Source organism: Anomaloglossus baeobatrachus, chromosome 1, assembly GCF_048569485.1.
Source record: "Anomaloglossus baeobatrachus isolate aAnoBae1 chromosome 1, aAnoBae1.hap1, whole genome shotgun sequence".
Classification (NCBI taxonomy): Eukaryota; Metazoa; Chordata; class Amphibia; order Anura; family Aromobatidae; genus Anomaloglossus; species Anomaloglossus baeobatrachus.
The window spans coordinates 113,650,889-113,672,234 of record NC_134353.1 but is presented as its reverse complement, the minus strand read 5'-3'; positions in this window follow the sequence as shown (position 1 = coordinate 113,672,234).

Sequence of the window (21,346 nt, the reverse complement as noted above, 5' to 3'; positions counted from 1 at the left end):
AGCGGGGCCGTCGCCGACCCAGGCCCTGAGCGCCGCCGCTGCCCTAGAATTGCTCTTTTGCGCGGGCAGCGGCTGAACACTCCGGCCTCTGCTGCGACCCCGCTCCCTGGGCGCCGCCATCTTCTTCCGGCCGCCCCGATCAGGTGACCTGCCGCGACATCCTGTTGACCCGACACCAGACTCCTTCTGATGACGTTGTCGATCTCGCGATGGCGCCCTGCGAGCTCCGGACACCGGCGTCTTCTTCCGCTCCGACCCTTTACTCCTCGCTGACGCTGCCGGCGGTAAGTAGATTTCTTTCCTCTTCCTTTTTCTCCTCAGGTTCTTCTCCACCGCCGCCGCTTCAGGTTCAGCTCCGGACTGCATCTCTTCTCCATGCCGCTCTTCCCGCGTAGTCACCGCTTCTTCACTTGCTTGAAGTGGTGGCGAACTAGCCGCCGCCAGGCAGGATCTCAGCCATTCTTCTCCGCCCCGCTCGCCGGCTCTCCTCAGCAGCTGTTTAAGAAGATCGTTCATGTTTCTTCAGTCTTCATCAGCTGGACTGACAGCTGACTGCTCTGACGGCCTTAAATACTCTTTATTCCCGCACAAATTATTAAATAACCAATCAAATTAGAGAAAAAGAGCGCGCAACAGCTGGAATAAACCGGCTCGCCCCAGCTGTTCGCATTACCTCATACCGCCTGTAAATATTCAAAAACATTAACTCTTTGTTGACCACCCTATAACAAATAATTCCCTTATGATGCCTGTGCGACCATGGCAAAGCCCCCTAAGCGCTATAGGTTTTTTTTTCATTATGTTCACACTGTTACCCATGTTATAGAAGGAAAACTGACAAAAATAATACTAGTTGTTAGAGGTGGGGAGCATCTGGGAGTGGACTTATTGGGCCATACACAAGACTTCCCTGGAGGAGCTAACCTAGAGCTTACCCCTATATAGGGATTGTCAAGCGCAGCCCCAGGGGGCCTAAATGCACGGCAGCCAGGACCAGTGGTGTCGGCGCAGACGGACTGGTGAGTAGAATGTACTCAGACGTGGCAGCATGGAGATGGTGACTCAGACGTGGCAGCACAAAGATGGTAATCAGACATGACAGCACGGAGGTGGTAATTCGGACGTGACAGCACGGAGGTGGTGGCAGCAAACAGGCTCTAAGAAGAGACATAGGTTAGCTGAACAAGTAACTGGTACTAAGACACGAAATACAGAACTAGACACAGCCGGTATGGGCCCTGAGAACTAGCAACGCACTAAGGATAGGCAAAGTTGCTCAGGCGTCTCCCCTAAGGGGAGGCAGTCTTAAATACCTTCAGGCTGATAGCTGACCCCAAGGATCACTTCCAGGTAAGGGGATGCCAGCCCTTTAAGAAAGGGGGTGTGGCCGTGCGTGTACCCTATGGGCACTCCCAGAAGGCTTGTGTGTGGCCTGGAAGCAGGAAGAGCCCTTGGCAGACCCTGGGGCAGGAAAGGAGTGTGAGACTACCGGGCAGGTGAGGCTAATTGCACCCCCGCAGCGCCTTGGGAGCGTGCGTGGGTGCCATTCTCCTCACCTGCCCGGCGGTGCCGCCCTGGGACTGGGTGCTACATTGATCTTTCGCCATTCATTATTTGCAATATTGTTTTCTTTTCTTTTTTTCAACTCACTCTTTTTCTTGTGTTGTGCTATTTATTAATGTTTTTGGCAATTAATCCATCAAAATGGTGCAGGAAATTCAAAGTCTTTATGTTTGTTTTTTATCTTTTCTGTAACTTTTTAATCACACTTTTGTAAAATGGCGCAAAAGTTGCGCCAACAAATCTGGCATGCATAAATCCACCCCAAGCGATCACAGAAGAGCTGAGAATAAATTACACACAGGTGGAATTAATGTACTAATTACAGTAGGTGGGGGCTGAATACTAATGCACATCACAATTATCAGATTTATATTTTTAAAACATTTAGAAAACCGTGTATCATTTCCTTTACACTTCACAAATACTTGTTACTTTATGTTGATATATCAAATAAAACACATTTAAGTTTGTGGGTGTGTACCGCCCCGCGGCCTCAGCTGCGGCCGCCGAGCCGCTCGGATCCGTGCTCGCGTTCTACGGGTGGTGGCTCGAGCCTCTCACGGACCCGGGGGTCACGTCGCTCTGCGTTGGTGTTACACACGGGGGAATGCGGGTATTTGGTTTTGGAGTGATTGTTTGTGACGCCACCCACGGGTTGTGGTGATAGTGGACACCACCGCTGCGGTGAAGGTACGGGGACTCCCGGGAGCGGTGTAGTGGCGCAGCTAGGTGTTGACCCCTCCGTGGGTAGGGGATGTTGGTCCCGGGGCCCGGTGGTGCGAGGGCCGGGGTGCAGGGCGCAGGTTGCGGCGCAGCGCGGTGCCTGATGGCACTGGTGTACTCACGATTAAACCACACAGAGTCACTGGTAAACCAAACTAAGGTATGAACGGGGCACGCAGCCGGCTGCAGCTTCCTAGTCAGGTTGGCAATGTCCACCTTTCTCCTGCACCTATGTTGTAGTTTGACCACTGTGCCTGAGCACTGGTAGTCCGCTCCCCGGCGTGTAGATGTCGGAGGAGCTCCGTTGCCCGCAAGCGCTGGCCCTTGGATCTCTGGCCTTTGGCGGTGGCTACTATCCGGACGGGTTGGGCTGTTGCCATCAAACGGGACTTTGGTGGGAATGAACCCCTGAGGTCCAGACCGCAATCAGTTAATTCGACTATGGTGGTGGCATATAGCCTAGTTCGGGGTCTGAGTACCTTGCCTGGTGCTCCGGTATCCTGTTAGCTCCCCGGTTCGGTTCCGGCGGGCCACTTACCCTTTACCGGTCCCTTACGGTTCCGCTGGTCGTGTTCTCGGTCTCCTGCAGGCAGCCACTGCCGTCTGTCTGCCTGACTGTTCTGGGCCAACTCTCCACTCCACTGTCCTGCACTCAACTCTGAACTCTTCTGCTCACTGTTTTCCTGCCTCAGGCCAGCAGACTCCTCGGTGGGCGTGTCTTTCCGCCTGACTCCGCCCACCTGGTGTGCCTGTCTAACACTGAGGGAGGCAATCAGGTCTTTGTGGTTGACTGATGATACCTTTCTAGTGTGGGGGGGTGTATGTGGTGATGGTGTGACCTGTGACCCCTGGGGTGCAGGGCGTCACAGGAGCAACGTGAAAAAATGTGGAAAAGTTCACGGAGAATGAATACTTTTTCAACACTCTGTGTTTCAAGGCTTGTGTACGTGGACTAGTTGGAGAACACCTGCAAAGTGCTGATATAACAACCATATACAATCATATATTTCTATGTCATATTTTAGAAAAATAAATTATGAAATAGGAAAAAAATCATTACATTTCTTATGTAGTCATTATTGTAGGTTTATTATTTTCACACACACTGCAGTATCAGTTGTAATAAAGGAAGAGTTACAAACATTATTATGAGCCTGATTAAAGGGATTGTCCACTACTCAAACAACCCCTTCTTAATTCTAAGTGCTCCCATTAAAATAAAAACAGTTATACGCACCTTCAATCCAGCGGTGTCAGCCCTCGCCCTCACAGGCTCTCGAAAAGTTATATTATGCAACCCTGCGCCCAATCAGTGCCGGCTTCTCTCTCCACTTTTGGACAAATCGAACATCAAAGGGAGGTCAGGGCTCTGGCTGCGGTCCCACTTCCTATTGAGTGTTGGGTCAAACCCTCAGATTGAGAATGGGTTGTCCAAGTAGCAAACAACTCCTTTAAGGAAAAAATGTAGTGACTGTGTCCAGGTCGGTTGACTTGGGCCCTTTTAAGATCATGTTAAGAGTGTAATCTGAGAAGGAACTTGTGAGATTTAAATTCTCCCGAACATCAGTACAAGTTTGTCTTGGAATCATGACCGGTTTCACACATCCGGCATTTCGCCGCTTTGCCGGATCCGTCACACTCCAGTATAGTGCAATACAGTAGAATGGCATCGCGGCAAGCTCCGGTCCCATGCTGTCAAGTGACCGGAGCATGTGACTGGAGCTTGCAGCAAAGTGGCAAAATGCTGGATGTGTGAAATCAGCCTAAGGGTGGCTTTACACGCTACAATATCGCTAAAGCGATCTTGTTGGGGTCACGGAATTTGTGACGCACATCTGGCCGCTTTAGCGATGTCGTTGTGTGTGACACCTATGAGTGATTTTGAATCGTCGCAAAAACGTTCAAAATCGCTCATCGGTGACATCACTCCCTATTCCCAATCATCGTTGCTGCTGCAGTAACGATGTTGGTTGTCGTTCCTGCGGCAGCACACATCGCTATGTGTGACGCCACTGGAACGACAAACATCTTACCTGCGTCCACAGGAAAAGGAGGAAGGAAGGAGGTGGGCGGTAAGTTCAGGCCGCTCATCTCCTCCCCTCCTTTTCTATTGGGAGGCGGTTCAGTGACGCTGCTGTGACGCTGAACAAACCGCCCCCTTAGAAAGGAGGCGGTTCGCCGGTCACAGCGACATCGCTGCACAGGTATGTGCATGTGACGCTGCCGTAGCGATAATGTTTGCTACGGCAGCGATCACCACATATCGTGCCACCGACGGGGGCGGGTGCTATCGCACGCAACATCGCTTGCCGATGCTAGCGATGTCGCAGCGTGTAAAGCCCGCCTAAGAGTAGATCATCTGCAAAAGCCGAATTTAACACCCCTGTGTAAAGACTAGCTCTCTCAATGTGATAGTAGGGGATCTATGGATAAATTGAATTGAAACAGAGAAAGGGACAATGCTGCCTAGTACAGCAGAAGAGGCTAATTGGATAGGTCTTTCTGCCATTGATGGTTTTCTTGCCTTCATTAAAGAGGTGGTTCACTAGTTAGTTTTCCAAGCCACATCGATATAACATTGTAAAACAAGGCTTCTCTCAAATACCTTGTGTTGGCAATAGTGCCTGTGAGTGACGCTATTGCTGTCCACTCATCCCCATGAAGTGACCCCGAGCTTCGTGACCTCTGCTGTCCGGTGATGTCACGTCAACTTCCAGTTGATCTGACACCAACGAGGTGGGCCCCAGTCTCCGTGAGTGACTGAGTTGTGGGCGATGTTTCAGCGCTCGCCACAGCCCAGCATCGCTCCTGCTTGCGGCACTCTGCAATGAAGGAGAGAGCGCGCGCGGCACGCTGGGCTGTGATGAGCGGTGAAACGCCGCCCACAGCTCAGTCACTAACGGAGACTGGGGCCGACCTCGGTGGTGTTAGGCCAACTGGAAGTTGATGTGACATCACCGGACATCAGAGGTCATGGAGCCTGGGGGTCATGCAATGGGGATGAGCAGCCCGCAATACTGACGCTCACAGGCACCATTGCCATCACAAGGTATTTGAGAGAAGCCTTGTTTCACAACGTTATATCAATGTGGCCAGTAATGCTAACTAGTGAACTACCCCTTTAATGTGTTGTAGACAGGAGAGTACGGTAAATAGGTAGAGATGAGCGGACAAGTGGAAGTTCGGGTTCTGTGGGTCAGCTGGACTATAGTTAAAGTTCTGTTCTGGACCCAAACTTTACCTGTACCTCATTGGAAGTCACTGATTGGGCATTTCGGCTCTATTTCAGATCACTTCCAGGGGAGGGAGGGCTTTTTCCATTTTTGTTGACACTGCATCTAATAACGCTGATTTTACCCCCAGTGTGAGCCGATCAAACACAGCAAGCGGCTCACACTGGGTTGAGCACCTAGCGTACTCGAGTACAGAAGTGCTCGCTCAAGTAGTTTGCATTCGAACTCTGATTTTTTTCTTAAAGTCTGTGTTTGATATGAACACCAAAGTTTAAAGTTCTGTACTCCTAATCTCTATAAATATGGCCAAAATTACGTCTAATTCGAGTAGCATATAGATAAGGCCAGGAGACCCTATCAAATGCTTTCTCTGCATCCAAACTGAGTAGAACCAGGTTAGAAAAATCCACCGACTTCACCACTGAGACCATTGCCGGCGTATGTATTTTAAAGATTGATGATATATAAGGGAACCTTGTTGGGATTCGTTTATGATGCTATGCAGGATTGTTTGCAGTCGGGTGGCCAGATTGTGGCCAGAATAGATAATAGTTTGTAGTCTTGAATCGAGAGGGCTATGGGGAATTTAGGGTCTGGTTCATGGAGTAGGTTTGTTCTGGCCTCTGTAAGGTTATCTATGAGTACCGAGTGTATAAATGCTAGTTTGAATATAGCAATAGTTAAATGTGATGTAACATTCCGGAGAGAGAATTTTGTAGTATTCCTCGTTAAGGCCATCAAGACCATTGTATTCGCTGTTGTAAATGGCCTGTGTCATCTGCTCTTCTGTCATTTCCTAGACAGGTTTTCTCCTGTTATGCTCAAGACAGGATTCTCAGATTCTGGTTGGGAAGAGAATCTAGAAATTAGCATCTTGTTGTAATGTCTGTGGAGGGTACTCTATGAAGTTTTTTTTAAATTATACTATTAGAGGATCTCGGTAATTTTAGATTCGTCCAAGTACAGGTTCTTGAATTTGTAAAATAGCACAACTGTCCAATTTTGGACTATCGATCACATTGTGCTCCCCAGAGATAAGCTGCTGGCCAACACGTCAGTCCTTGGTTTTCTCATAGAGAACATAGAACGCTCCTCCAAACAAGTGCTCACATGAATGGGGGAGTCTACTGGGATGCATCGTACCATCGACCAATGCATTTAGTTGACTGATATATTGGAGCAAGTCCAGAGAAGAGCAACCAAAATGGTAGAAGGTCTGCAAACCATGTCATATGAAGACCGGCTAACAGAACTAGGGATGTTTAGTTAGAAAAAGAGAAGGCTGAGAGGAGACTTAATAGCGGTCTACAAATATCTGAAAGGTAGTCCCAGTGCAGAGGGAACTACGCTATTCTCATTAGCACCAGGAAGTACAAGAAGCAATGGGATGAAACTAAAAGGAAGGAGATTCAGATTAGACATTAGGAAAAACTTTCTGACAGTGAGGGCAGTCAAGGAGTGGAACAGGCTACCACGGGAGGTGGTGACCTCTCCACTAATGGAAATCTTCAAGCAGAAACTGGATAAACATATAGCTGGGATGATTTAGGAAAACCTGCACTCGCAGGGGGGGTTGGACCCGATGGCCCTTGAGGTTCCTTCCAACTCTACCATTCTATAATTCTATGATCTAATGTGTACGGACAGCTTTAAGCGCCCATCACATTTAACGACTTTCCAGTAATCCCGACAACGATATGACCTGATAAGGATCGCTGGTAAGTTGCTACATGGTCGCTGGTGAGATGTCAAACAGTCAAATCTTCCCAACGACACAACAACGATACAGCGACCATAGCGACCTGTATAACGATCTCGGTGGTCGTTGGGACCCTACGTGGCTGTACGTGTCTGAGCTCTGAGTCGTCAACAAGGTCATTGGTAAGGCGTCAAACTCACCAATGCATCCTGCCCAGTAGGACCTCGACGATCAAAAAATGGTCCAGGCCATTCCGACACAACCAGCGATCTCACAGCACGGGCCTGGTCGCTGCTATGTGTCAAACATAGCAAGAACTCTGGCAAGGTCGTTGTTGCGTCACAGAATCTGTGACTCATCAGCGATCTCGCTATGTGTGAAGGTACCTTTAAGCTGGGTTCACACACAACGACAGCGACAACGACGTCGCTGTTACGTCACTATTTCCTGTGACATAACAGCGACCTTACATGATCGCTAGTTAGCTGTCAAACATGTAATTTTAAGCAGCGACGGAGCAGCGATCATAGCGACCTCGACGGTCGTTGGGACGTATCACACGCGTCGCTGAGTGACGACTCAGACCTTGATAGAGGCGTGGTGTTTACCCCTAGACATGTTTTGCGTTGCCTCTTTTCACGCCCCTCTGTTCTGATTGGTGATCGCTGCAGCACCTTTGCGTTGCCTTTTTCATGCCCCTCTGTTGCGATTGGTGATCACTACAGCGGCGCCTGATTGGGTGACCGTGCCAAACAAAGGAAGACACAAAAAAGAACGACACACTAGCGACACCAGACAGAGACTCTACTACGTGGAACAAAGAATGGAACTTAAAGAGTGAAATCACTGTAACGCCTTCGGCAAGTTACCCAATCGGAACGCTGTTATGACCACCAATCGGAGTCGTGGGGGCGTTGTAAAATACACCCCAAAACACGCCCTTGTCCTGCCTTCAGTCCTACGTCACTGCCTTCAGCGTTGTCGCGACCGTCGCTGCTGCGGTGTCAAACACAAGGATACATGTGGCGCAGCGGGATAGCAGCGATCAAAAAATGACCTGGAATATTCAAGAGCGAGCAGCGATCTCGCAGCAGGGGTCTGATCATTGTTATGTGTCACACACAGCGACGTCGCTGTTGAGGTCTTTGCTACGTCACAGAAAATGGCGACTTAGCAGCGATGTCATTGTCGTCGTCGCTGTGTGACACCACCTTTAAGGTGGTGTCATACACAGCGACAACGACAACGACGTCGCTGCTACGTCACCATTTTCTGTGACGTTGCAGCGACGTCCCGTCGCTGTCGCTGTGTGTGACATCCAGCAACGAGTTGGCCCCTGCTGTGAGGTCACCGCTCGTTGCTGAATGTCCAGCTTCATTTTTGGTCGTCGCTCTCCCGCTGTGACGCACAGATCGCTGTGTGTGACAGCGAGAGAGCGACGAAATGAAGCGAGCAGGGAGCAGGAGCCGGCGTCTGGCAGCTGCGGAAAGCTGTAACCAAGGTAAACATCGGGTAACCAAGGTGGTTACCCGATATTTACCTTCGTTACCAGCCTCCGCCGCTCTCACGCTGCCAGCGCCGGCTCCTGCTCTCTGCACATGTAGCTACAGTACACATCGTGTAATTAACCCGATGTGTACTGTAGCTAGGAGAGCAGGTAGCCAGCGCTCAGTGTGCGCGGCTCCCTGCTCTCTGCACATGTAGCTGCAGTACACATCGTGTAATTAACCCGATGTGTACTGTAGCTAGGAGAGCAAGGAGCCAGCGCTCAGTGTGCGCGGCTCCCTGCTCTCTGCACATGTTGCAGCACAGCGACGCGTGTCGTTATGATCGCTGCTTCGGCTGCTGTGTTTGACAGCTAAGCAGCGATCATAACAGCGACTTACAAGGTCGCTGCTACGTCACAGAAAATGGTGACGTAACAGCGACGTCGCTGTCGTTTAGTGTGAACCCAGCTTTAGAGTCAGATGTATCAGCTCTTGTGGTGTTTGCTTTGAAGACAAGGGACACAGAATAGATATCTACACATAAGAAAATGATCAGTCTCCAGAGACAGACATTTAAAAAAAAAAAAAAAAATCACTTAAATAATAATTAGCCTAAAGCTGGGTTTACACACTGCAACATCGCAAAGGACATCGCTGTAACGTCACCGGTTTGGTGACGCAATAGCGACCTCCCTAAGTCTCTGCTAAGTCTCTGGTGAGCTGTCAAACAGGCAAACCTGGCCAACAACTCAACAGCGATCCGGACCTGCAGAGCGACCTAGCTGGTTGTTGGGGACGTTGATAAGCAGCCTTTTGAAAGGGAAGTTGCTAACAAAGTCTCTGCAAAGTCTTCACACACTGAAACTTCATGCTGCACAGCGGGAAACAAAGGACCTAGGAATGGTCCTGAACGATTTGTAACGATTACAACTTCACAGCAGGGGCCGGGTCGCTGATAGGTTTCACACACTGCAACATCGCAAACAACATCGCTATTGCGTCACAAAACCGGTGACGTTACAGCGATGTCGTTTGAGATGTTGCAGTGTGTAAACCCAGCTTTACACTGAAAATGATAGTTACAATCACAGAAAAACATTTCTATTTATCACCTTGTAAGGGGTGGGCAGACCCCTTACAGGGAAGCACAGGTTTTCTCTGAAGTGGTTAATGCTGTCCCCATAGAAACTGTACAGGAGGGAGGAGGAGCCGGCAGCTTAGGGGGAAAGGAAGTGTGTGCTGAAGGCAGTTGTGTCCGGGACGGGAGAGAAGAAACAGCCAGGGGCAGAGTGTGGAGCTGAGTGGGCAGAAAGAAAGAAAGAAAGAAGGGAGCTGGAAGAACAGGGAAGCCGGAGAGAAAAGGAGCCGGCGGAACCTCATAGTGCGAAGCAGTCCCGGTGTGGGTCCGGGCTGTGGGTAGCCATAAGTGGGAGCCAGGTGAAGCAGAGTAGCCGGGCACATCCCCACTGGAGGAGACGTCAGGGCAGGCTTTCCCCAGCTAAGAAAAGAACGTGAAGTCATCTGTAACTGCCGGTTTATGGAAAGAGTTGTGAAATAAAGAAATGTCTTTTATTTGCATCGAACCATGCCTGGAGAGTGTTTATACGTCGGACGACATCTGCACCACCACACTCTGCCCCACCAAGACATCTCCCGTCCCGATAGTGACGGCGGAGCCAGGGGTAAGCCTGACAGAAGGGGCCACGACTACAAGCCCAGAGGCGCCCCTGGCACCCCGTTTCATGTGGCGTAGTCGGCAGGATCCGGATCATATGCAAGGGGTCCCGCTCCAAGAAGAAGGAGATCAAGTGATGCCGAGGACACTGGATCCAGATTATTGGAAAAGAGTCCCGATCCCATGGTGGGAAGAGGAAGAAGTGCCTAAGGCGTTGGACCGGGCACAAGATGGCGGCAAGATGGCCGTTGTCTGTGAAGACACAGAAAGCGCGCGCAGAATTGGCGCCAAAAGAAGAGCCTGGGGCTGGCCGGTGCCGAAAAAGAAGTTCGGAGTACTCTGCCCAAAGAGGGGAGGTGCCGGTCCCAGGGCACGAAGGAAGATATGTGAAGTGGGCGGTGTTCCAGAGAAAAAGAAGAACCGCTGCGTAGGGGTCGACCTGATGTGTGAGACTGGGGGTGGAGTATACCCAAGAGCGGGAAAAGTAAGCCCGCCTCCACTTCCTCCAGCATCTCCACTGACCCCGACGCCATTACCAGAAACGCTGACTCCGAGCAAGATGGAGACTCCAGGAAGACAGCAAGCTGCGGTAGCCGCACTAATAGCGACTAGCCTGGGCAGAGGACGCCCGAAGCAGACTGCGGCTGCGGAAGGACCCACCCTTAACCTACCGGCTGTGCCAGGAGGACCGGAGCGGCCCACTACACAAGAGGCCGCACAGTGGCAACAGGAAATCGAGTGGGAGGAATGCCAATACCGGCGGCGGTCGCAGCAAAGACCGGTGCTAGCTGAACTCTCCCACCCGAGACATTGGAGCAACCCGCCAACTACGAGCCCTTCCGGAGGCTGCGCCGGTTGCCCGGACAGTCCCTGTCGGAGTACGTGCAGGCCCAATGAGCCAAATGGCAACGTGCATATCATCCGGAGTGACTTTTCAAGTCCGGAAGATGGCGGGCCTGTGTTTGTTCAACACCGGCGTTGTTTTGAGCCGGAAGAAGGTGTGTTGTTTGTAACCGTTCAAGTTGCTGAGCCCGGAAGAGAGCCTGATGCTGGACTGAGCCAGGGGCTCCCTCCGCGTCGTTAAGAAGATTTTTGCCGAGTTTTGTTCCTGCCAGCTAACGTCTAAGACCGAGAGTGCTGCAAAAGCCTCCGGGCAGAAACTCCACTAAGACCGGGAGTGCCTGCCGACGGCCTCCGGGCACGACTAAGACCGGGAGCTTCCAGGAGGAACTCCGGGCACTGGACTGGTGTACCCTTGCGGGTGCCCTCAGGTGAACATGTTCGCAGTTTCATTAAAATGACTTTGTTTAGTTTTAAAATGTGATTTTAGATTTGTGCCTTGCCGGGAGGCTTAGGCTTAAAGAGGGGAGGTATGTAAGGGGTGGGCAGACCCCTTACAAGGAAGCACAGGTTTTCTCTGAAGTGGTTAATGCTGTCCCCATAGAAACTGTACAGGAGGGAGGAGGAGCCGGCAGCTTAGGGGGAAAGGAAGTGTGTGCTGAAGGCAGTTGTGTCCGGGACGGGAGAGAAGAAACAGCCAGGGGCAGAGTGTGGAGCTGAGTGGGCAGAAAGAAAGAAAGAAAGAAGGGAGCTGGAAGAACAGGGAAGCCGGAGAGAAAAGGAGCCGGCGGAACCTCATAGTGCGAAGCAGTCCCGGTGTGGGTCCGGGCTGTGGGTAGCCATAAGTGGGAGCCAGGTGAAGTAGAGTAGCCGGGCACATCCCCACTGGAGGAGACGTCAGGGCAGGCTTTCCCCAGCTAAGAAAAGAACGTGAAGTCATCTGTAACTGCCGGTTTATGGAAAGAGTTGTGAAATAAAGAATGTCTTTTATTTGCATCGAACCATGCCTGGAGAGTGTACGTCGGACGACATCTGCACCACCACACTCTGCCCCACCAAGACATCTCCCGTCCCGATAGTGACGGCGGAGCCAGGGGTAAGCCTGACAGAAGGGGCCACGACTACAAGCCCAGAGGCGCCCCTGGCACCCCGTTACAACCTCGTGAGGAACAACTACATTGTGTTCATCTCTTATTATAAAGAACAAAAGTATCTGGACATTGGTAGACTTTCCACAAACCGCCAGCATTAGATTAATGAATGACCCCCACAGGGCACATTATCTATGCTCCAGAGCAAATAAAATACAACAGCTCCACCCCAATCCCCAGACCTCTGCTCCACCCTACTAGAGGATTGTATTTTTTCAAATTGTCATCTATAATCAGCAGAGGCCATTTGTCATAGTCCTATTCCTAAAAGCTGAAAGAAAAGGGGGAGAAGAACAAGAAAACTGCGTAAATAATTATTGATTTATTACTTATAGAGCTTGACTAAGATTGATGCTTTTATATTTGTCAGGTTAGTTTATCTATATTATTTTTAACAATAAAAACCTTTATGTCTGTATAATGGATTACTACTGGTTTTTGCTATTATCGAGAGCAAAATCTCTAATACGAGTGATTCAGATTGATTTAATACAAAGCGCATCTCAATCAATTAGAATATCATGAAATGTTAATATATTTCAGTAATTCAAAACAAAAAGGGAAACGCATATATTATAAATGACCAACTGAAAAAATGATTTTAAACTTAGAAATGTTGGCGCCTACTGGGAAGTCTGTACAGTAAATGCCTCAATACTTGGTCAGGCTCATTTTGCATGAATTACTGCATCAATGCGGCGTGGCATGGAGGAGATCAGCCTGTGGCACTGCTGAGGTGTTTTGGAAGCCCATGTTGCCTTGATAGCAGCCTTCAGCTCGTCTGCATTGTTGGGTCTGGTGTCTCTCATTTTCCTCTTGACAATACCCCATATATTCTCTATGGGATTTAGGTCAGGGGAGTTTGCTGGCCAATCAAGCACAGTGATCCTGTGGTTAGTAAACCAGGTATTGGTACTTTTGGCAGTGTGGACAGGTGCCAAGTCCTGCTGGAAAATGAAATTTCCATCTCCAAAAAGCTTGTCAGCAGAGAGAAGCATGAAGTGCTCTAAAATTTCCTGGTAGTCATCTGTGCTGACGTTGGTCTTGATAAAACACAGTGGAGCTACACCAGCAGATGACATGGCTCCCCAAACCATCACCGATTGTGGAAACTTCACACTAGACCTCAAGCAGCTTGGATTGTGGCCTCTCCACCCTTCCTCCAAATTCTGGGACCGCGATTTCCAAATGAAATGCAAAATGTACTTTCATCTGGAAACAACACCTTGGACCACTGAGTTACACTGTCACAGAGCTTCCTGAGAAAGCAGGCGACAGGGGCTCAGGCTAAGGGGTCAGTAGCTATCCCTTATCTCAGAGTTACCGCTGAAGATGAGGATATCAGAGTCGCCACCCTGGCCCTGCTCCTGACCAGCCCTGATCTCATACCATCCTCCCCCAACCTTAGGGGAGGGCCGGGATAGGGGTGTGATAAAGCCCTCAGAAATAGACAAACATGGGAAACCAAAACTGATAAAGCCCACAGAAATAGACAAAAATGGGAAACCAAAACTCTCACACAGAGGTATAAGACAATAATGGCATGGGAGGAAAAAAAGAGCAGGGAGGAAACAACAAGACAACTGGAGAACTCCACAACAGCTCCAATCAAATCACCAGTAGCACTGGCACACAACAGCACACAGATTAACACAGCATAAGACTATAGTCCGCATTGGGTGGAAGCTACCCTCCCCCCTAAATATGAAAGAAGCAGATGTAATAGGCTTCCTACAACATGTGATCCCAGAAGTAAAAAAGCAGGCTAGCAGAGGAATACTCTCGCTAGCCTGACTAAAATTAAGCACGCAGCTGGTCGATGGCCGAACCTACCTGTGAAGCTCAGACAAACTATCTAGTGGAGCGTCACAATCAGTAATGTGAATGTGCCTCCCCCATATCTGGGATCTGGATCCGCAGTGGCTCGAGGGGTCTCCGGACCCGGGGGTCGTGCGGACACTCAAATAAAAAGGGGACGTGACTTGTACAGGGGATTGTTACGGATTCTTCGTGACGCCACCCACGGTGTGTAGTAATATGGAGTACCACCGCTGCGGTTGGAGAGCACCCGGGGGCGATGGAGTGGCAGCTGGTTGTTTAACCCCTCCGTGGGTAGGGGTAGATGCCCCGGGGCTCAGTGTCCAGGACATGGGAGATGATGGCTGCCGGAGGTGGCGCACCGGGACGGACCGGAGGGTTTTGGTGTACTCACGGTTGAATAATTGCACACAAGTCTGTTGGTAAACCAAGGTGTCAGTGGGCGGCCGCTGCGTCCGGGTGTACTCGGTTCCCACACCTGGCTGGTGTACCTATGTCCCTTCCTCTGGGACTCTGTACTTTTCATCTATTCTGGACGACCTCGTATGGAACGGGGAAGTCCGCTCCCGGTATGTTCTGGTTGGGAGACGTGCCCGTGAAAACTGACCCTTGGGATCTCAGTGGGTGTTTGCGGATACCTTATTCCCTGCGGTGGTCTGCCATGTCTCTCTATCTGGGCTAACACTTTGGAACAACGTCTGGAACCTTGTCTCCTGCCTGGTTAATTAGAGAAGGGGCTTGCAACCATCTTCTAACTAACCTGTGCACGGTTTCCGGACCGGATCTTCGCTGTTGGTACCGGCGAGCTCCAACCCTGCCCTGGTCCACCTTGGATTTCCCGCGACTGGACTCCCGTCGCCTTTGGACATGGTCCACTGCTTGCCACCTAGCCAATAGACCAGGGCCACTACCCTGGCTACCCTGCACTAGGCACAGACTTCCACTTTCCACTGTCAGCTTCGACCTCCACCTCCACTTGACTCACACTAGAACTTGAACTCCCTGGTTCCCTCCCCCGGATCCTCAAGACCCCTAGGTGGGCATTCCCAATCCGCTTGGTGTGTCCTTTCTACCCTGAGGGGGGTGGCTAGGATTTTGTAGCAGATGGTACCTGGTGTGGGATGGTGTTGTGTCGGATGTATTGTTTCTCTGTAACCACCTGGCGGTGCCAGGGCGTCACATGAACAGTGGCAAATGCCAGTCTGCCAACCTTCGAGTTTACTGCAAAAACTCTGTGTGACCTCCAGTGGTCATGTGCTATTCCATTATATCGCTGGACTCATTTTAATTTCAGGATTATACAGCTATTCTGAAAGATTATCAAAGTAAATACACCACCTCTATCTGGTCTAGCAGATCTATTTAATATTGTATGCAATTTGGAGATTTGAAATTATAAATGTGACAGCAGACATTAGTTACGTAGTATAAATCTAATAGCAGAGTGTAAGGCTATGTGCCCACGCTGCGGAAAATGCGCGGAATTTGCCTCGGATTTTTCATGGAAATTCCGCGGATTTTTCAACAATCTGCAGCACAGCTACTCCCCAGCCATATCTATGGCATATTTGAAGTGCTGGGCCCATACTGCGTTTTTTTCCGCAGCAGAAATAATGCGGATTTTCCTGCGGAAAAATCAGCAGCATGGGAATTATTCCTGCGGACTTCTCCGCAGGGTCCCATATACTTACCTGCCTCGATAGAAGACAACAATGTCACTTTCTCCGTCCGGTGCACAGGAGCGCAGTCGATCAAGGCACAGGAAGGAAGAGGTGGGCGGGGCCTGCACGAGCTCCGGTCATGTGACAGCCGGAGCTAGTGCAGGCCCGCCCACCTTCTGCAGCACAGTGCACCAGACGCTGACAGAGTGACCCGATCGCCGGAAAGCGAGGTGCTGCATGATGGAGGTAAGTATGAGCACCCCGATCACTGCAGCACTTGTTCTGCATTGAGGATGCAGTGCTGAAGCTATGGTACTGTATCCTCAATCCAGAATGCCCACACCATATCCGCAGGACATTCCGCTGTATATACGCAGCATGGAAACAGACAGAAGTTGTGCTGCGGATTTCTGGGAGCACCTGCGCAATGTCCTGCGGATATAACCGCAGGACACTGTCCCCATGGGCACATAGCCTAATGGGACAGAGCAGTTTGTGGCAGATAGGATGGGTCACTTTGGCGTCAGACTTTATCAATTTACAAATTAACACCAAATGGAGAATTATCGGACAGGAGAAAGCAACAAAGATCGGAGGAGGTGCATTTGTTATTATCAACTAATTAGATAGTACAAAGAAAACAAAATGTTAACCAGTATCTTGGAGAGTAAATTAGTACAATGTAACAACAGAAATCTATAAACTTTGTGTGTTTTTCTTTTTTTTATTCCATATTCTGTGGACTCCTGAACATTAAATTAGCTAAAGAGATATATTTCTCCATTTAGGATCCATTTTTTATTATTATTATTATTATTATTTTTAATATTGAAACATTTGTGTGCAGATATTTTGGTACAATAAGCTCAACCACGTTGGGTATTTGTGTTTTTGGTTTCCAGTGATGCTTTAAATCTAAGTTCCCTGTCATATTCTCAGCTTCCAGTGGCTTCAACTTTTACCGATGTCCCACGGCGCCATCTTGTGACTGTAACCTTTGACTGACCAGAAGTCAGAAGTTACATCAAAAGCACTCAATGCAAGTCTATGAGAGCCAAAATGAGGCTCCCATAGACTTATAATGAGTTGTGACCTCTATGAAACTCTGGAGCTGCCGGCAGCTCACAAATCACAGGAGACCGACTGAAATGAAACCGGAAAAAGATTAAGCCACCGGAAAGCGAGCATAAGACAGGGAGCAAGAGACTTAGGGGTACTTTGCACGCTGCGATATTGCTAGCATCGGCTAGTGATGCCGAGCGCGATAGTACCCGCCCCCGTCGCACATGAGATATCTTGTGATAGCTGCCGTAGCGAACATTATCGCTACGGCAGTTTCACACGCACTTACCTGCCCTGCGACGTCGCTCTGGCCGGCGACCCGCCTCCTTCCTAAGGGGGCGGTTCGTGCGGCATCACAGCGACGTCACACGGCAGACGGCCAATAGAAGCGGAGGGGCGGAGATGAGCGGGACATAAACATCCCGCCCACCTCCTTCCTTCCGCATAGCCGGTGGAGGCAGGTAAGGAGATGTTCCTCGCTCCTGCGGCTTCATACACAGCGATGTGTGCTGCCACAGGAACGAGGAACAACATCATATCTCCTATTGGTGCGACATTATGAAAATGACCGACGTTACACAGATCACCGATTTACGACACTTTTGCGATCGTTTATCGGCGCATCTAAGCTTTACATGTTGCAACGTCGTTACCAGCGCCGGATGTGCGTCACTTTCGATTTGACCCCGACGATATCGCAGTAGCGATGTCGCAGCGGGCAAAGTACCCCTTAGATTTAAAGCACAATTCCAGCAGTGCAATAAAAAAAAACAATGGGTTGATGTTTTAAATAAATCTTGCACAGAAAATTTCCTAGGTGCTCATAATAATGACAAGTGCATTGGTAAATATGCAAATCTCTACCTACACAATGACACAAAAAATGACAGATGTAAGTTCAAGTGTAAATTGCCTGTGCTGACACCCACACAGGCGCGGGGACACGTGAAGTGCAATAATAACATATTTATGATGACTCTAAAGCTCCTTTAATCCCTTTTAATACCACAATTATTTTCTACTTAACATGCAATGTGTGAGGTTTGAATGGATTTATTTTATCGTAGTTACTTTTCCTATCAACTCAAATGTGAAGAGAAATGCTGTGTGCCAAAGGTGGAACTCGAATCCTTCTCATCCCAAATTTGATGCAAAACCTAAATGAGATATACAATTTATAGTAGTGGTGTCCTCTTATGTGGCAGATGAGTTGTGGTCCTGTGACGCCCCTGACTATCAGAGTATCACAGGGAAATGCACCCCTGTCTCTCATGGTGCAGAACTCACCCTCCATGGTTCTGGGTTCCTACACACTGGTATTGCCCCCATCAGCATTCAAATCCTAACCACACCTCACACCACACCCTGTCAGGCACACCAGTGGGTGGTCTAGCTGGAAAAGGGCCACCCGCCTAGGGGTCAGGCAGACTGGTGGGAGGGAGGAAGTCAGATCAGTAGTAGCCCTCAGAGAGTGAGGAGCTGAGGGAGTTGTAGCTCCCTGTGTCACCTTGGTTGGGTCGGAGGCGGTGGTCTGGGACCAGAGAGGTCGGGGACCTGGTCGCAGGGTATTGGAAAAAGGTGTACTGACTTAGTTTTGGAGAACGGTCGGCACCGGAAAGTTCAGTAACCGGACTGGTACCGAGCACGGCGGGGTACAGGACCCTAGATCAGGGAGTAGCTTCATGCAACCTGGTAATTCACCTGTGGAGGATGGTCTCTTTATGAACTTTCCCCAAGAGCTCAGAGATCGAAGGCACCAACACAATGAGGGGAATAGGGGTTTCCAGCTTATGCAGCCCACTGAAATCCCAAGTATCAGCTATTGAGAGCACAGCTCCACTATTTAAATATAGGGAGCGGGACCCTGAAAGCTTCAGGCCAAGGGGGTCACTCAGGAACATCTACACAATTGTGCATGGAGGCAGGCTCCGGACCACTAAGCAAAACCCGTGGGGACGGATACCCGGACGAGCTCCCCAGAGTGGCAGCGGCACCCAGAGACTTGGTTTACTTCTGTGTCAGAGTCTGCCTAATGATTGCACCAACATCTTCATAGCCTGAGTGAGTATACTGCCCTCCCTGCGTCCTGCCTTCCCGCATAGCCTGCACAACGCTATCCGTCACCTATTCTCCAGAGTCCCCGGGTCTCTCCCCTACTCGTGGGGGGATCACCATCTGGCTGCCCCACTCCATCTCCCCTGGGTACTCCCATCTGCAGCAGCGGTACTGCCCTTACCGCGAACCATGGGTGGCGTCATGAACTATCCCTTGTAAATATCTCCCCTTGTTAATTTGAGTGGCCGCTGAGCCCCTGGTCCGAGGACCCTCGAGCCACAGCAAAACCCCGGATCTGAGCAGTTCGACTGCTGCAGGTGCGGCACAGTCCCATGACAAAGTCAATCCATCTGGAATCTCATTTTTACGTCAGTAATCGGAGGAACAGTATAATAGAAACACGGACACCACTTCTGGATTTTTTTTACCCATTCCTGGTTTTGGCTTACAACTACTCATCGTGTGAACGTGGCCTTAGACATTGGAAATTTAAGGGTCAAGAACTAATTTTGTTAAAAACCCTTGTTCCACAATTATCTTGCCATGTAAATAGGCTGCTGACCCCCTGATGTCCGTAAAAATATTCATTCATTGGGTGAATAATCAATGTCCTCGGCAGGGTATCATCCTGTGTAATGTGCACTGAGCAATCTAGTATAGGTCCCTTCTTGGGCATTGTTTACTTTGGTCTGCCAGGGTAAACAGGCATTCAAACGACTGCCAATCAATAAAAGTTTACTGATCGGAGGTCGTATCGTGTTGTTGGTTGGTCCATCTAAATGGACCTTTAGATTCAACAGTCTAATAATGCTCTACATTTATACTAGTGACTCGGAGGGATGATAACAGTGGGACATTGTAGAGCCAGTGTGGCGCCCCAGGACCTGGTCGCCACAACAGCATTGCCCTTCCAAAGGGTTAATGCTGAGCCTGGAGGTAATTGGGAGGTCCATTGCCCAGCAAGTTTAACATCCAACGCAGTTCCTCAAGTCTGACCTGAGGGAGGAAGTAGTGTTCAGTCTGTAGAGAGGTGATAGTGAGCAGACGCAGAGTGTGCTGTCCTGTGGATCTGGGGCCTAGAGCTGGAGCAGCTTGGCCCAGGGAAGCAGGAGTAGCAGAGAGGCAGCGAAGAGACTCGGACATCGGAGTCTGTGGCCACCAGGGCTTAAAATACTCCCTGGTAGCCGAATCCGAAGGACAGGAGAGCTGCAAGCACCTGGCCCATAAACAGCCCGAAGGTACAGCTGCAGCATCAGGGCCCGGTGTGGACTCCAGCAGAGAAGCACCAGAGAGGGCCTGCGCAGCCTACCACAGAGGGAAAGGGACGTACCACCGGTCCCAGCAGCAAAGAGGGCCATTGCTGGATTCAGAGAAGCAGGGTCCTATCATAACAAAGAAAAGAACAGGAGTAGGCCTCATACTCAGCTGGCCAGAAAGATCACCCCAAGTACTTCCAGGCCGACCGGATCCCCATCACCACCTGTGACGGTCTCCCAGGACTGGACTGTTCCTAAAGTAAAAGAGGAGAAGGTAAAGAGACTGTTGTTTGTGCCTGGTTCTTTCATTGCCTGTCGGCCCTGCACCGTGTTAGCCACACAACACCATAGACTTTCACGAGCACTAACAGTGTCCCCGGGGCTCCGCTCCACCTGTGGGGAGCAGTACCACCATTGCTGCCGTATCATCACCCCGGAGGCCTCACACAGCAGCGGCGGCTTAATAGCCGCAGACCACAGGTGGTGTCACGAAACAAATACTTTAATTGCTCCCAAGTCACCAGCCATATTAAACTGACACCCACCAGGGCCACGGAGTCGGGCCCCACCACCACTGACGTCCCCCGGACTAGTCCGGCCCGGCACCGGGTGTCCCATAGCCCTGGGGTGGGCGAGTCAATTTTGGCGTCACGAACAGGATTTCGTGGCCAGTCCCACCGGGTACTGTGCGCCTGCAGAAACTGCGCTTAAAAGACTGTGTTACTGTTTGCAAACTGCCGCCGCCATTAGCCTCGCCGAGCGCAGGAAGAAGGGGGGCGTGCCTGACAAAGAGCGTGAAGGGAGCGCGCCATCAGAGCAGAGCGCCGTTAACCCCGCGCTACCCGGAAGAAATTTTTAAAAGTGAACGGAGCCTGGTGAGGTTCACTAAGGGGGAGGAAGATGTCCGATACAGAGGGAGAGCAGGTGGCTGTGGTAGCTCAAGACGCAGCAGCACCGGCCGATGTAATCCCAGTCGCCGTCACCCCAGCCCCCGCTGTAGCGCCGGTAATGCCGATCACAATGCCGTACATCCCGGGAGCAGAATGGCTGCCGCAGTACTCCGGGGAGTCACATACCCTGAGCGACTTCAGAGAAAGTCTGCACAGCTTGTTCCGGGTGTATC